We start from the raw sequence: 17,422 nt of genomic DNA, 5'->3' as shown, positions 1-17,422 counted from the left end.
TATTAGCATCCGGGGACTCACGTTGCAGTGACGCGCGTGCTCACGTTCGTGCACGTCATGAAAAGGTCCCGGATGAAAATGGCTACAAAATAGCTATTAGCTTTTTCTCATTTAAAAGATCATTTTTCGGTGATTTCGCCGTAAATAAACCTCGCGCCGCCTCCCTAAGAACACAATCCAGAGAAAATGACCTTCAAAGATGTGGGTTTGCATTGGATTCGGCGGCGATTCGCGGCGGCGTTACTCGTTCCGGGCGGTCGGATCTCGGTCACTGGATGGAAAATTTAGGCCGGGGCTTCAGTAGGCCTCGGATCATTAAAAAAGCCGCATTAATTCGGATTGGCACACTGGACGTCGTGCTGCCAGCGGCGCCGAACATTTGGTGAACATTGGGGGGCTCAAAAATGTATTTTAAACCATTTTAATGGAATATATCGTCGGACCATGTAAAATGGCTTGCTGGAAAGCGTAGGACGAGCCAGGACCACGCACGGCTCTACAAGCAGCTCAGGGTAAGTAAAATAATAAAAAAAAAAATTGTATTGGATTGAAATAAAGCCGAACTTGTTCGGGATCGGCACAATAAGAGTTAAATCTAAATTTCGCATCCACTGGCCCAAGAAAAGCGCTCTGATCGGCTACTTCTCCCTTTGTGTTTGTTGTCTCTTCTTGGTTGGTGCATCGCTATGATCAGTATGCCCGAAACTGAAGGTTCTGTGGTGCAAAAACTAAGTGCGATTAAAATGTATTCTTTTTTTTAATCGCGTTAATTTTCTGTAATTAATTAATCGCAACAAGGACACGCAACAAGGACAGTTGAGCCAGCAGTAGAACTCTTGTTAGAGAATATTGAGAATATTGTTTTATAAGTATTTTGACCATTAAAATATCACACAAAGCTTTAACCCATTGAAACCAGAGGCCTCAAAAAGGATGTTGAAATACAGCTAAGGGGTACATTTGAGCGCTTTGACCCACAAAGAATGAAGTTAAAATTGTTCTTCTTTATACAGATCTAAAATTACTTTTCTTTAAAGGAGTACAGACAACTTTTCACCAACTGGGCTTAGTTTCCAATTACAAACATATTGTAAATATAAAATACATTTCTGATTCTATGTCTTGGTGGCACCTCGACCCATGATGGACTTTTTAGTGTTTCTTTCAGGTTTCAAAAGCATTATATAACACTTTGGTCCAAACAGTACCAACAAAAGGCCAAAACTAGATGCTAAAATAGCAAAGACCTCCACCACATCTGCATATTTGCCTGGAGAGCTGATATATGCTGGGATGAAGGCGATCCACACGGCACAGAAGATCAACATGCTGAAAGTGATTAACTTGGCTTCATTGAAGTTGTCTGGAAGATTCCTTGCCATGAATGCTAGGAGGAAGCTAAGGAGTGCCAGTAAACCAATATAACCCAGTAACACTGCAAAACCCACTGTTGATCCCACATCACACTCATAGACTATCTTATCACTGATGTATTGTGTGTTTTTATGAGGAGTCGGTGAGGCAGAGATAAGCCAGACTAAGCAGATCAATGCCTGAATGGAGGTAAAAAGCAGAACTGTTCCTCTCTGCTGCACAGCACCAAACCACTTCATAATGTCTGCTCCTCCAGGCTTGGAGGCCCTGAACACGGCCAACACCACCATAGTCTTTACCAGAATGCAAGCGACACACCAAACGAAACTGATGCCAAACACTGCGTGTCTCAGCTGGCAGGTCCACTTTCTGGGACGTCCAATGAACAGAAGAGAGCAGAAGAAACACAGTTTGAGTGACAGCAAAAGTTGGAAGCTGAGTTCTGAGTTGTTGGCGCGCACCATGGGCGTGTCTCGATGATAGATGAAGATTCCCAGCACAACGGCACAGATAAGTGCGCCCAGCAATGAGATGGTTGTTAAGGCGATACCCAGGGCCTCATGGTAGGAGAGGAACTCCACGCCCTTAGGGACACAGTGGTCACGCTGGGGACTGGACCAGAAGTCCTCTGGACAACTGGTGCACTCTGTAGAGTCTAACAAAGAGTGTTAGATTAGGATATACAGGTATAGCAGCTGGGTTGGGCTGCGATATCTGAATTTCCCCCGCGGGATAATATAGGTAACTATTATTACCCTTATTATTATTATTATAGTATTATTCTAAAGATAAACTAGAAAAGAACATATTAGCTTTAGCATTTGTTAGCATTAGCATTTGTTAGCATTAGCATTACCATTACCATTTTTAACATTAGCTTTTTAGCATTCGCATTTGTTACCATTAGCATTTTTTTAGTATTAGCATTTTTACTATTAGCATTTTTAGCTTTAGCATTAACGGAAGTAGCGGTAAGCATTAGCCGTGGGACCACCCACCAAGTTTGAGACCAGTAACGTGTTGGGAAGTGGAGTTATGGACAAATAAAGCTTTGACCAATCAGAAGAGGGGGTGGGGCTAAGTTAAATCAATTAAGGTGAAGGACTCTGAAACAAGTCAAATGACGCCACCCAAAAGTCTGTACGACAAACGGTTGACAAGATATAGCCAAATAAAGTTTCGGCCAATCAGAAGAGGGGGCGGGGCTAAGTTAAACCAATTAAGCTGAAGGACTATGAAACAAGTCAAATGACACCAGCCACAAGTCTGTACGACAAACAGTTGACGAGATAAAGCCAAATTAAGTTTCGGCCAATCAGAATAGGGGGCGGGGCTAAGTTAAACCAATTAAGGTGAAGAACTTTGAAACAAGTCAAATGACACCACCCACAAGTTTTAACGACAAATGGTTGATAGAGCCAAATAGAGGAACAATCAAGTTTGACCAATCAGACGAGGGGGCGGGGCTACGTCAAACCAATTAAGGACAAGGACTCTGAAACAAGTCAGATGGGGCGAGGCTTAAGTAATAAGTCCCTATTGGCCGTTTAAGTTCAGACACCGAGTTTTGAGAGGTTACCATTCTGAAAACTGGAGTAAAGTCTGTTTAAAGCTCAGCCAATAGGAAGACAGAGGGGGCGGGGCTTCTTCAGCAATTACAGTTCGTCCCTATTGGCCAGAAAGATTCCAAAGTAGTGTGAGAGTCTTAAAGTTGAAATCACGTTGCTAGGCAAAAGTATGCCAGAGTTATGTGGTGCCAAAGTATCTGTTTTGTTCTGCCTACCCCCATTCAAAGTCAATGGTGTTTTTGCACGTAGTTAAGTGTGCCTGCCATGCAATGGCAAAACACTTATTGTAATTCGCCATACTTAAGTAAGTAAGTCAGTCAGTCAGTCATGTCGCCACAAATTTCGGCACGTAATAATTGCCGCACGATTTACGCTACCCCTGCAATATATATGTCACGTTTTTTTTTTTTTTTAGTGTCAGTGAAATCGAGAACCGGAGCGATCGTCGTGCGGCACGGAACGGAACAAGCGGTCACTTTGATCCACAACAACGACAACGAGACAATGTAGCGTCGGCAGGATAGCGCCTCACCCCACTTAGAATGGGGGACTCCGAAAAAAATAATAATAATGAAACTTTGGCGCCACATAACTCAGGCATACTTTTGCCTAGCAATGTGATTTAAACTTTGAAACACTCACATGACTTTGGACTTTTTTCGGCCAATAGGGACGAGCTGAAATTGACTAAGCAACGCCCCTTCTGTATTCCTATTTGCAGGGTTTTAAACGGCTATAACTCCAGTTCACAGCATAGTACCGTCTTGAAATTTGGTGTCTGGACTGGACCGCCAATAGGGACGAGCTGTAATGATAAGCCCCGCCCCCTCTTTATTCCTATTGGCTGGGCTTTAAACAGCCATAACTCCAGTTCCCAACATGTTACTGTTCTCAAACTCGATGGGTGGTCCGACAGACCTAATGGCTAACCGCTAATGCTAACCGCTACTTCGCTAATGTTAATGCTAAAAATACTAACGCCAAAATGCTAATGCTAATGTTAAAAAATGTTAATGCTAATGCTACAAATGCTAATATCAAAAATGCTAATGCATACACTTAGCGAGCTGCAGGCACACTTAAAATTTCGTAGGAATTTTCTTTTCTAGTTATCATCATTTTTAAGTGTGCCTGCCATGCAATGGCAAAACACCTTTTGTAATCCACCATACTTAGTTCACAATAATAATAATCATTTTCTTGCAAATTTCGACACGTAATAACTGCCGCACGATTTACACCAACCCCGCAATATATACATCAAAACGTGCGGCTGTGCCGGGAATGGTGTTCTAATGGTGTTTTCTTTCCAATCCCTGTTACCGTGGCGACGTAATTCGCAAAAAACGACGCCCAAAAACCCCATTGACTTTGAATAGGGGACTCTGGAAAAAAAATATTTGGAGCCACATTACTCTGGCATACTTTTGGCTAGAAACGTGATTTAAACTTTAAAACTATCACACGACTTTGGACTTTTTCTGGCCACTAGGGACGAGCTGTAATTGATTAAGCCCCGCCCCCTCTGTATTCCTATTGGCTGGGCTTTAAACATCCATAATTCCAGTTCACAGCATGGTACCGTCTTGAAACTTGGTGTCTGGACTTAAATGGCCAATAGGGACTTATTACTTAAGCCCCATCCCCTCTTAAGCCCCGCCCCTATCTTCCTATTGGCTGAGCTTGAAACAGGTATAACTCAAGTTTGCAGCATGGTAGGGTCTTGGCGTGAGTACTTAGATGGGACGAGCTGTAATGATAAGCGCCACCCCATCTGTCCTCCTATTCGCTGAGATTTAAACAGCCATAACTCCACTTCCCAACACGTTACTGGTCTCAAACACGGTGGGTGGTCCCACAGTCCCAACGGCTAACTGCTAATGCTAACCGCTACTTCCGCTAATGCTATGCTAAAAATGCTAATGCTAATGCTAACAAATGATAATGCTAACACATGCAGATGCTAACAAATGCTAATGCTAACCAATGCTAACGCCAACATATGCTAATGTTAAAAATGCTAATGCAAAAAATGCTAATGCTAAAATGCTAATGTTAAAGCTAATGCTAGAAATGCAAATGCTAAAAATACTAATGTTAAACATTCTAATGCTAATGCTTATGCCTAGCAACGTGATTTAAACTTTAAAACGCTCACAGGACTTTAGGCTTTAATTGATTAAGCCCGCCCCCTCTGTATTCCTATTGGCTGCTAATGTTAGCTAATGCTAACGTTAATGTAAAAATGCTAATGATAATGCAAAAGAATGCTAAAGCTAATGCTAAATGTTAAAGCTAATGCTAAAAATGCTAATGCTAACAGCAACCACTACACAAGGTTGCACACACTTAGCGAGCTGCAGGCACACTTAAAATTTCGTAGAAATGTTCTTTTCTAGTTTTTTACGAATTACGTTGCCATGGTAACGTGGAAAGAAAAGTAATAGCACACCATTCCTGTCCGAGCCGCACATTTTGATGTATATATTGTGGGGGTGGCGTAAATCGTGCGGCAGTTATTACGTGCCGAAATTTGGCCCATTCAAAGTCTATGGGGTTTTGGGCGTCGTTTTTTGCGAATTACGTTGCCATGGTAAGGCGGATCAGAAAGAAAAGTAATAGCACACCATTCCCGGCCGAGCCGCACGTTTTGATGTACATATTGCGGGGGTGGTGTAAATTGTCCGGCAGTTATTACATGCCGGAATTTGCGGGAAGATGAAGACGAAGATTGTGAAGTATGGCGGATTACAATAAGTGTTTTGCCATTGCATGGCAGGCACACTTAACTACTGTAAAATGCTAAATCCTAATCGTATAGAGGGTGGGCGGGTGGACGTCACAAACGTAACTTGCAGATCTGCGAGGCACACTATTGCTCCGATCCACACCAAACTTGGCACAAACACTCTTCGGTGATCTGCCATCAGAATAGCTACACCAAAGCAGGGGCCCCTGGATGCCACAGGCGCACCATTGCTCCCCCCCCTCTGTGTTCCTATTGGCTCTGGTTTAAACAGCCATAACTCCACTTCCTACCATGCTGAACCATGCAAGACAGCAAACAGCACACCGTGAGAAACTAAGGGTTCAGAGATTTTTCTCAAGGACTCTTCAACACTAACTCTGGGGGAGCCCGGGATTGAAACTCTCCTTCTAAGCGGCAACTCTACCCCTGAGCCACTGCCGCCCCTGACTGTGAACATGGGTCTTATCAGTGCAACATAGGACTAGGTGTGAAGGCCACATCTAGTAATGTAAACCTACCAGTCTCATTGCTGATCTCTCCCTCAGAACAAGCAATGCAGTCAAAGCAGCAGACAGGTTCTCGTTTCCTTCTGGCCATACGGGTTCCAGGAGAACAGCTCTCACTGCACACTGACCGAAGAGGCTGCAGAGGAAAGTAACAACGATGATCAATTTCAATCTAAACTCAATTACATTATGATGGCATTAGCTTGGCACCAGTGTTGATTTCGTTGACTAAAACTATGACGACATTTTTTTGTCGACTGCACATTTTTCACCGACAAAAACTAAATAAAGACTAAATAAAAACTAATCTGTGATGACTAAAACTAAGACTAAATTGACAATTTCGTCAACGAAATAAAAGTTAGACTAAAACGTTAGGGAGGGACTGGTGGAGAAGACAGTCATTCTATGTTTGGTTGCTCTCAGGTGTTGTGTGCTGAAAGTTTTCAGCATACAACCAAGTGTAAAATTGGTCATTACAATGCCATCAAGGCCTGCCAAAATACATTTCAGTTGACTAAATCAACTTTAGATTTAGTCGCCTAAAACGTATGATATTTAGTCGACTAAAATTAGACTGAAACTAAAACTTTTCAGGTGACTAAATTATGTCTAAAACTAAATGACATTTTATTCAAAAGACTATGACTAAAACGTAATCAGAATTTGCTGTCAAAAACAACAGTGCTTGACATGAGCTATTTTAGAAAGCCAAAGTGACCTTATTTGCATATTCAAAGTTCCAGAAGATGATGTCTTCGTCAATGATGAGGTCTTCATCAAGGATGAGTTCTTCACCTGCGGAGGCTGACTTCTTGACCACACCCACACCATGAACCTTTATGCTTCCATCAGGGAGCCACACATAGTTCATGATATCCCAGATTGGTAAAACATCCCCATTCTCATCAAATGAGACATCTTCACCAAATGACGTGGTGAAGTTGACCTTTTCCAGGTAATACAAAAGCTGTAACGAGTACAATTATGAAGCTGAAGAGACTTTAAAAGATCTACTCAATGCAATGTGCACAATAGTTATATTGAGATGGACTGTTGTTGTATAAACTACACCCTTGCGTTATTTACAACACAATCCCAGCCATCTAAGTCTGAGGGAGGGGGTGGACGTGTACTCAGTATAGATTGAGCTCAAGGATGGTCTTTGTCATGAATCATTCTCTTTTGTTTCCTCAAGATTCAGGAAAGGTCAATCTTTAATCATGTTTTGCTTCAAAAGATTACTTCACTGCAAACTGACTGGCAAAAATAACTGACAAAGGTCCTCTTCCAAGTCTATGAATTGGACATTAAATCATCTGGCCATTAGAAAATCATTATTATATATTTTTTTCCAGCATGAAAATGTAGTGTTCCAGCATGCATCTACTTCTATTTAACTATGTTACTCAGAGATTCCCAAAGTGTGAAAACAAATTCATCCAGAAAACAGCTTAAGGACCCCCAGAGGTCCCCGAACCTCACTTTGGCAACGAGCCATTGACCCCCTGTAAACCCCTCAAGGATCCTCCGGGGTTCCCGGAACCACACTTTGGGAACCAGCAACTGCCAAATGCAAGTGCAGTGGAGTATATTAAGTACGGTAACACAAATGTAAAGTCAATTTTGGTATATGGGACAGAATTGTCTTGCTGATCCAAATGCATATAGGCCTACTGTAGGCTAACAATCCCTGTCCTCTACTGTGACTATAATAGCCAAGGTGTTCTTCTATGTGGCCACTCCAGACTGAGGAGTGGTGCATGGCTTTTATAGTGTTTGGGGAGTGACTCACTGGCACCTGATCAATGGAGCAAAGGAGAGCAATGGCTCCCCCACATCTGCCGGTCGGGGGACTGACTGACTGACTGACTGACTGACTGACTGATAGATAAATAATGAAGATAACATACGTAACTAGAAACATCAATAGACTAAACAGTAAATGCATATCACACCTGCCATGGCTGTATTGTCTGCAAACTGGCACAGCTGTGCCCAGTGAAATGCCCTCTTCCTGGCACACACTGCAACATGTCATGGAGGGCATGGGCCACAGCATACACAGCCTTGTATATATTATACTCTGAACGGAGGTCAGACACATCCAGAAGGATTGTATCTGCTGTTCCCAGCTCCTCTTGTCCACTACACACCTCTCCACCAGCATCCACCCACTCCGATGGAAGGGGTGCAAATTTACACTGAAACGTGTGCTCCCAAAACTGCCTCACCTGAAGAAGCACAATAAGACTTAACGTTAGGGTTATTTGTTTTAACGAATACTGTGGCTTTTTGTCTGTGCAGCCCGGACAGTTGCTTGATTCAATATTTTGTCTGTATGTTTTTCTTTTTCAAATAAATTCATTTTTCAGAAAACAGAAAAAAAAAAATCCAACCCAAACTATATGATATTTCGTAATATTTTCCCCCAAAAAGTTTATAACATTCCATGACTATTGACACTAAAATAACACTGTCATTTATGTAACATAAGAGGTTTAAATACTAGTAAGACGCCTCAGGACGACATGCGACCTCACGCCAATTCTTGGCCATCTGGTCAGTGATGTATATGGGACCAATTATGTATGGAGACCCCTGCATGATATTCAACAATGTTATGTCAAAACATGCCCATATATGGGCATTACCAAATAGGGGCATTCCCAGATATGTCCTCAATATTGATAACATTGGGACAGGGATCTCCATATATGGGCATAACACGTATGTTAATTAGTAAAGCCAAGCAGGGCCGAGTTAGGGCCTGGGTTTGATGCCTTGGGATTCTCCATATTTGGGCATAAGTGTGTACCCTAACAGGGCATCATCTGGGAATGCCCATACTGTATATGCCCCCTAAACATTTTTCCGTCTATTAGACGTCTAATATACGTCTAGTTTTTTAGACGTCTAAGCTTAGACTAGTCTAATAGGCCTCTATATATAGACAGTCTATATTTTAGACGTCTAATGGACGTATATAAATAGGCCGTGTCTATATAAAGCTGTTGAAATAACGTCTAATCAACGTCTAGTCTAAGCTTAGACATCTAAAAAACGTTCAAATCTATACCTCTATTAGACCAATTTTAGACCAACGTCTAATAGATGTCTATTGCTCAGTGGGTGGACATTTTATTTATTTTATCCTTTATTAATATATATCCATATACATATATGGACTTGATATTAACGTGTTTGGCCTGGGATTAAAACAATTGATGACTGATGACATCAGAAATCTCCATATATGGGCATAAAAGGGATTTTGTTTATGGGAATGACCATATGGACTTTTTATTTTGTTTTATCCTTTATTAATAATAATATGTATGCATATACATACAATATATTTTATGCCCATACATGGAGATCCCTATCTGAACCAGCCACACAGATATGGGCCATGCCTTTGCCATTTGGCCAGTGAGATATATCAATGACATCAGGGATCTTCATATATTTATGGCCATACATAGGTGATAGGTCACCTGTGATATCACCTGTGATGTCACAGTGACAGCATGGATATTTTTTGCCAAAAAAAAAAAAAAAGAAAAAGAAAAAGCGAGAGAAAAAGAAAAAGAAGAATTGCTTATTTTGTCTCAGGGCACATTTGAAGTCAAGTCAAGTTTATTATGTCCCAAACTAGGCAATTCGTAATACAGCAAATGATAAAAAGCTCTAAAAACACTGTGAACAAACACAAACAAGGACATGGTCACAATATCCAGATAACAGTAAGTATAAGTGTAAGTGTAACAACAACCATGAGAATAAACAGCTTCCGTTATTGACAGCACGGATGGAGGTAGGAAGGGACAAATGAAAATTTGTACCAATATTTTTTTGTTACAGGGGCCTTTAATCATTGGCCGGAAGAATTTAATAATAAAGAATTAAGGGGATGAGAGCTGTCCGCTTTAATAGATGATGCTTTCTCCAGAACCTGTTCATCATATATAAGACTCAGACATCTGAATTAGCACACCTCACAACCCCATTAAGGGCACTTTTGAGATAGGCCATTATACTAACAGCATGATCCTTTCCAATTAGGATAGCCTATAGGCAGACAGAGGTGGCCAGTGCTGTTTGGCAAAAATATAATTTTCCTACAAAGTGACGTAGGCCATTATTTCAAGAAGGCGACAAAGTATTATCAATGAGTCAGTCTAATTAATCTGAGGTGTGTCACTCAAATGAATGGCAAATATCTAAACATTGAATCAAACTGCTTTAAAACTATTCGGTGTGCAGTGTGCACCAGTGTTGATTTTTAGTCGAATGTTTGTCGACTGCGTTTTTTTCACTGGCGAAAACGAAATAAAAACTAAATAAAGAGTGAGCTATGATGACTAAAACTAGGACTAAATATATTGACAATTTCGTCCAACAAAATAAAAACTAGACTAAAACTTTAGGGAAGGACTAGTGGAGAAGAGAGTCATTTTATGTTTGGTTGCTCTCAGGTGTTGCTTGCTGAAAATAGCAGATCTACAAGCTTACAACGCGTCGCAGCGCGACACGCTGTGAGCTTGTAGATCGGCTATTTTTACGATGTCATCAAGGCCTGCCAAAATACATTTCAGTTGACTAAATCAAATGTAGATTTAGTCGCCTAAAATCCTATGATATTTAGTCGACTAAAATTAGACTAAAACTAATACTTTTCAGGTAACTAAATTATGACTAAAACTAAATCTAAATTTACTGTCAAAAACAACACTGGTGTGCCCATCATCCACTGTAGAAGATAAAATCACCCCATAAATGTCTTTTATGCCATAAATATGAATAAACTGATTTAATTTACAAATTGCAGTTTAAAATACAACATTAAACAAATACTCACTATAGAGTTTTCTGGTATGTTGTCAGGATCATTGTGAGGATGTATTTTTAACAAGAACTCCTTGAATCCTGGTATCTCTCCGCGATGGATGGCGACCCCTAGAGTGCTCAACAGGTATGGCATGTAGCGAGGAGTGTGGAAATGATTATCTTTCATTTTCGTCCACCCTGCGGCCGCTAGCCATTGCAGACCTGTCACATTCTGTCTTACCACCTGTTGATTGTCTCAACGCACACGCACACGCGCACACGCACACGCACACACACACACACACACACACACACACACACACACACACACACACACGCATGAGATATGAAGGGATGCATTTCCTTCAATTTAACTTATTTCAGATTCCTTATAACCAGGGCAGGAATTTCATGAAGGCCATCACAGTCGTTGCCCCTCAGTTTGGCCTTGTGCCCCTCAAACCAATGGCATGCCCTGAGGCCACAGTGGCCTTAATGGCCCAGCTGACTGGACAACTTCCTGCTCTGTCTCTGTCTTCTTGCCAAAATGTTGACACCAGTGTATCTTACTTGTCATGTAGACCAGAGTCTTTTGTTGAGTCCCCATTTTTAAACCAATCCAGTGATTTTGATTGGTGCAGGGCTGATCATGGATCAGATTGTAAATACCAATTTATTTATTGCACAGCAGATAGTCTACATACAACACTTTAAGTCTTAAATTCAATTAATCCTTTCAATGGACCAAAATGTTGTTTTATTTGTTGGCCTTCCTGCCCTGGCATTTGGCCTTTGTGCCCTCAAACAATGGACAACACCAAAGGCCAAGTGCCTTGCCCCTAAAATGACGAAATTCCAGGCCTGCTTATAACTATTTCATATACGATAATTATTTACAAAAGAGTTTTCATATCTCAACCTGACTCTCCTGGTTGAATAAAGGATACTGTACATTTCAAAGGCCTAACAATAAAACAAACCTCATCCATGATATTAATGATATACATTCTATATGCAAATGCAATGACCACACGAGCAGTGGATTCCTTCATGACAGTGACAATCCTGTGGAGTTTGTCCAGGTCATTGTCCCAGGGCAGAGCCTCTGAATAAGCCACACAACCCAGACCAGAGCGGGACAGGTCCCTGTGGAAGGTTCGGCCAGCGTTGCGGCCATAAGCATCATCACTAAACAGCAGTCCAACCCAGGTCCATCCAAAGCGCATCATAAGCTGCAGCATAGCTCGCACCTAAAGATCACAATCTGATCAGAACATAATCTTACTCTATCTCTATAATCTCCATCTCCCAAAAAAAGAAAGAAATCACTAATTTATTTACATGTAAACCCCTGATGAGAAAATAAAAGTGCTTCCAATTCAGATTAGTTTTTTCCTTTTTCCCCCTCCTCATACAGTGGCTGAAAGTAACTAAATACATATTTGCTCAAGCACTAAATACATATTAATCTACTCAAGTAAAGGTACTGTTACCCTTTGTTCTGTTACTGTTCAGATTCATATTAGTATTACAAACCACACATTAACCCTGTTTTATACTTCAGATATTCTATAGAGCTGCTATTCTATGTTTGACACAAAAAAGTGAGACATTCATGATGATTGTGGAACATGTACTGTAGGCTAATACTGTTTGTTTACCTGAAAGTCATTGTTTGGGATTGTTCTAAAGAAGGAGGGGAACTGGTTCAGGTCACTGAGAGTAGAGGAAGCAGCATAGTGACTTATCTGAAAGAAAGATATAAAACATCTGTTCTGGGATTTATAATTATTATTTTATATAATTTCCCCTGCAAGCAGCACATGTGAGCAGAGGGGGGGGGGGGGGGGGGGGGGGAGCAAAAAAAGGAGAAAGAAAAGTAAAGAATAATGATAGAAAAAGCTGCATTGCCATTTTGAATCGCATTTCAGAAACCAAGTGGATCACAATGTGCTTTTAACACAATCCCTACTCCATCATCACAATAGAATCCTATTCATCCAACGCATTGAGATCACTTCTAACACAGATGCATTGTGATCCGACCTTTTGAAAACCTGTTTCACACTGCATTCTAAATCTGCCCTCGCTGCACACATGCTTTGCCTGCAAGCAAGTATGTTCTGTGTCTTTCAAGCTGTAGAAAGAATACATTATTTATCACATTTTACATTTGTGAATACCCAAATAAACAAAATTAAACAATTACATAAAATAGGTCATGATGATAGGGGATTTCAATGTGTAAACTTACCATGGGTACTCTGTATAAACCTAACATTCTAGAGAGAGCAATAGAACTGGATGAGGTAGCAGGACCCACAATTCCCAGCACTGGAGGAGACCCAACGCAGCTCTCATCCAATAGAAAGTGCTCCTCTCTCCCACTGACCAGTGACATGGCTCCACGGAATACAGCCACATGACAGCCACATGACAGGTTATATCCCAGAGTCACATTGGGCAGTAAGCTGGGGTTTCTGTTGATTTCACTGATGGCATAAGCCATGGTCTGGGCCTGCTTGAACCCTTTAATGTACATACTAACACACAAATCACACTGTAGCCTCACATTTATCTTTGTAGAATTATACAACATTATCTAATCCTTTGTTATTATCTATCAATGCAAGCTATCCATTTAAAAAAATGCTAATATAATAACAATCATATTTTATACTTTTCGGAAATTGACCATATACAACTTGTAAATCGGCTAATTAAACAAATTGTGAAAGGCATGGCATGATTTTGAAAAACACCACATTTTCTCTTAAGGTGGACTTTTCAGATGGGATTCCACGGCCAAGCACAATTCAACACATTCTCATACCTGGTCCAGGACAAATGAAATGTTTGAGAATCCCTGTGATCCCTTGTACAGTATGTGTGCTACTCACCTATGGCACATGAACTCATGTGGCTTGGAGGTGAAAGACAGCTCAGGCAAGACAGAGGATAAATAGATCTCAAACAAGCCTCCCAGAACGACGTCCCCAGGCTTGTACATTCTGTTCAGCTCAAACTGTTCCTGTATCTGACATGAAGAGGAGGCTGAGGAAGGCAAGGGAGAGAAAGAAGAGAACAACATCAAGTACAAGTACAGGTATGAAAGCAGTTGTGTGTCTACAAAAGCCAACATGACTGTCCTCCCCCGCCTAACCCCCCTCTCCCAACTCCTCTGTCCAGTTGTTACATTTTATACACAGTGCTAGGCTATCCCTTGTGCCACCCTATGCCATTACGTAATGTGCCACCAAAGGTAATGCCTCTCTTTGCCCCTTCTGTGCAGAGAGATGCACAAGTAGTCTAGGATTTCAGAAAAGGTGCTTATTTAAAGTGCTAATTCATGACATACATGTTTTCTAGGGGTATTAAGGGCTGCTGAATCCAAATCTGCTGTATGTCAAGCTCAAAAATGGCAGCTAAGCCCTCAAAACGGGCCATCACTATGATGAAACATAATAAAACACATATATGTTTGACTAAACAATGTAGAAAATTGACTGAAATGTCATTTTTCATATTTTCATACATGGGGAATACAATGAAATATTCTGATTTAAGATCAATTGTAAAGGACCCACTTTTATATCATTTATATTGTGAAAAATAACCATAGTCCACGCCCTTAGGGATATTTCACGCCAATCAGTCTAAAAACACCAAATATTGCCCAGATGTAGTCCAGGGCATGATCTAATGATTTAGCTATGGTACCCAAGCCAGTGTCCTTTGGGGTCACATAGTTGCCAAGTCCAATATGGCCGCCACCTGAAAAAGATTTTTTGTTATAAACTTTGAACCAGATGATCTACAAATGCAGACTTGGTGTCTATTTCAGGTTGTTTGACTATTAGAAACATTAGGAATACATATCTTTACGAATGGGCGTGTCTGGACACCTAATTTGCATATGTCTATGATGGCAGATATGTGAAAATGCCACAAGATCATGGCTTCGACCCAGGGCATCTCTAAATCAGTGTATGAATAGCATGACTTCGGTCTGGCAAGCTGTGTGGTAATATAAGTACTGGTAGCTGATAGTAGGTGTTGCACTCCAACTCAGCAATTCATCTCCCAGGGGACTAGCACATTAGAATGGGTATAAACTCCTGGCTGGTACTGATAAGTAGCCACTCTGTCGTAGTTACTTACATACTAATTACTGTTGTGGAGTCCCCCATATACTGAAGTCAGGAATAAGACAACCATTAAGACACGATAGCAGACTAGCCAGTCACTGCAACCACATGGATGTGCTAAAGGAGATGCTGATGTGGAAAGCACAAATGAGCTGGCTAGATGTATGAGGAATTGAGATGACTGAAGATGCAGATAAAGGGCTTGTCTGAGAGAGATAAGCTCTATATAATCATCAGAGTTGATCTGCCCAGGCTCCAATGTGAGGGCATTTCATGGCCAAGGAAGGCTGACGTAGTATCATATCATATTAGCACATGGAAGAGAGGCACAGCCAGTGACTTCTGTGGACTAGGAGCATTGGAGATCTCATGAACAGTCCCACAAGTTCTATCCGCAGCCAAAGCCAATCCAGAGCTCGGTGATGCTTAATGTCTCAAATAAGTGGATTGCAACTACACCATTGTTGTCGACCGTACAGACACATTTATTTGTGGCCATTGGGCCCAGCATGGGCCAGGTCCAGAACCATTCTTGTCTTTTTCAGGACGGTTTCAAGGCTGAAGTGCAGATAAGTCAAATTCAGATAAGTTGGAGAGTAGCCTATATTATCTTTATTGGTAGAAAGCAGCAGTTTACCCTGCATGTCATCATTCGTGAGCTCATATAAGTCCAAATAGTCGCTATTCCAGACACTTGAAGAAGAAACTATTAGGTGTACATTTTGTCATCAATCTGTTGTTATCAGTGATTGCTGGTCCCATTCGTATATAAAACTATTGTACAAATTCTGAACACTGATGATCTATGTTGTAGTTCTCGCAATCCACTTATTTGAGATACTGTATTAAGCATCACAGAGCTCTGCTTTGGCTGCGGAAAGTACTAAGTGGGACATTCCTGTTCAGGAGTTCTGCAATGCTCCACAGAAGTCACTGGCTTTGCCTCTTCCATGTGCTAACTGGATGTGATGCTACGTCAGCCTTGCTTGGCCATGGGGACATGTTCATGGGCTGCTTTGGAGGCAACACAAGATCTCACAGGCACCCTGGCTGCCCTCACATTGGAGCCTGGGCAAATCAACTCTGATGACTATAGATTGTATCTCTCAGACGAATCCTTTATCTGCGTCTTCAGTCATCTCGATTCACCATACATCTAGCCAGCTCATTTGTGCTTTCCACATCAGCATCTTCTTTAGCACATCCATGCGGTGACTGGCTAGTCTCATCCTCCTGCTATCATGTCTGCATGGTTGTTGTCATATTCCTGATTTCAGTATGGGGGTCTGCAAAACAGTATGTACCGGTAGTATGTAAGTAAGTAGGCCAGAGTGGCTTGTTATCAGTACCAGCCAGGAGACTATACCCATGTGCTAGTCCCCTGGGAGATGAATTGCTGAGTTGGAGTGCAACACCTACTATTAGCTACCAGTACTTATATTACCACACAGCTCGGTGTATATGAGTCATGCGACTCATACACCGAGTTAGATGCCCAGGATCGAAGCCATGATCTTGTGGCATTTTCACATAGCCGCCATCTTGGACATTTGCAAATTAGGTGTCCAGACACGCCCAATCATAAAGATAAGTATTCCAAAATGTTTCTAATTGTCAAACAACCTGATATAGACATCAAGTCTGCATTTTTAGATCATCTGGTTCAAAGGTTATAACCAAAACCGTTTTCAGGTGGCAGCCATATTGGATTTGGCCACTGTGGTGACCCTGCAGGACACAGGCTTGGGTACCATAGCTAAATCATTAGATCATGCCCTGGGCTACATCTGGGCAATATTTGGTGTTTTTAGACTGATTGGCGTGAAATATATGAAATAAGGGTGTGGACTTTGTCTATTTTTGAAGCGGTGAAAACCGCTTCCTATGAGTGGCTTTGTGTGTCCCACGCCCATATATGGTCATTTTAGTCCAGAATGAACAGGCTTTTTCAAAAACAAAATGTCCGTTTAATTACCATATATGGTGATCTCAGTCCAGAATGAACAGGGTTTTTCAAAAACACAATGTATGTCACCTCATGTCCATATATGGTCACTCCAGGCCAGAATGAACAGGTTTTTTCTGTCCCGTACGTGCAGAATATCAGTCCAGAATGAATAGGCTTTTTCAAAAAGCAAAATGTGTGTCCCATGTCCATATATGGTCATTTCAGTTCAGAATGAATAGGCTTTATCTGTCCTGTACGTCCAGAATATGTGTGCGGTGTCCCTCCCGGTCAGATGAATG

This window comes from Nannobrachium achirus (assembly GCF_963921795.1).
Source record: "Nannobrachium achirus genome assembly, chromosome: 6".
Classification (NCBI taxonomy): Eukaryota; Metazoa; Chordata; class Actinopteri; order Myctophiformes; family Myctophidae; genus Nannobrachium; species Nannobrachium achirus.
Note: the sequence above shows the minus strand (reverse complement) of the source record.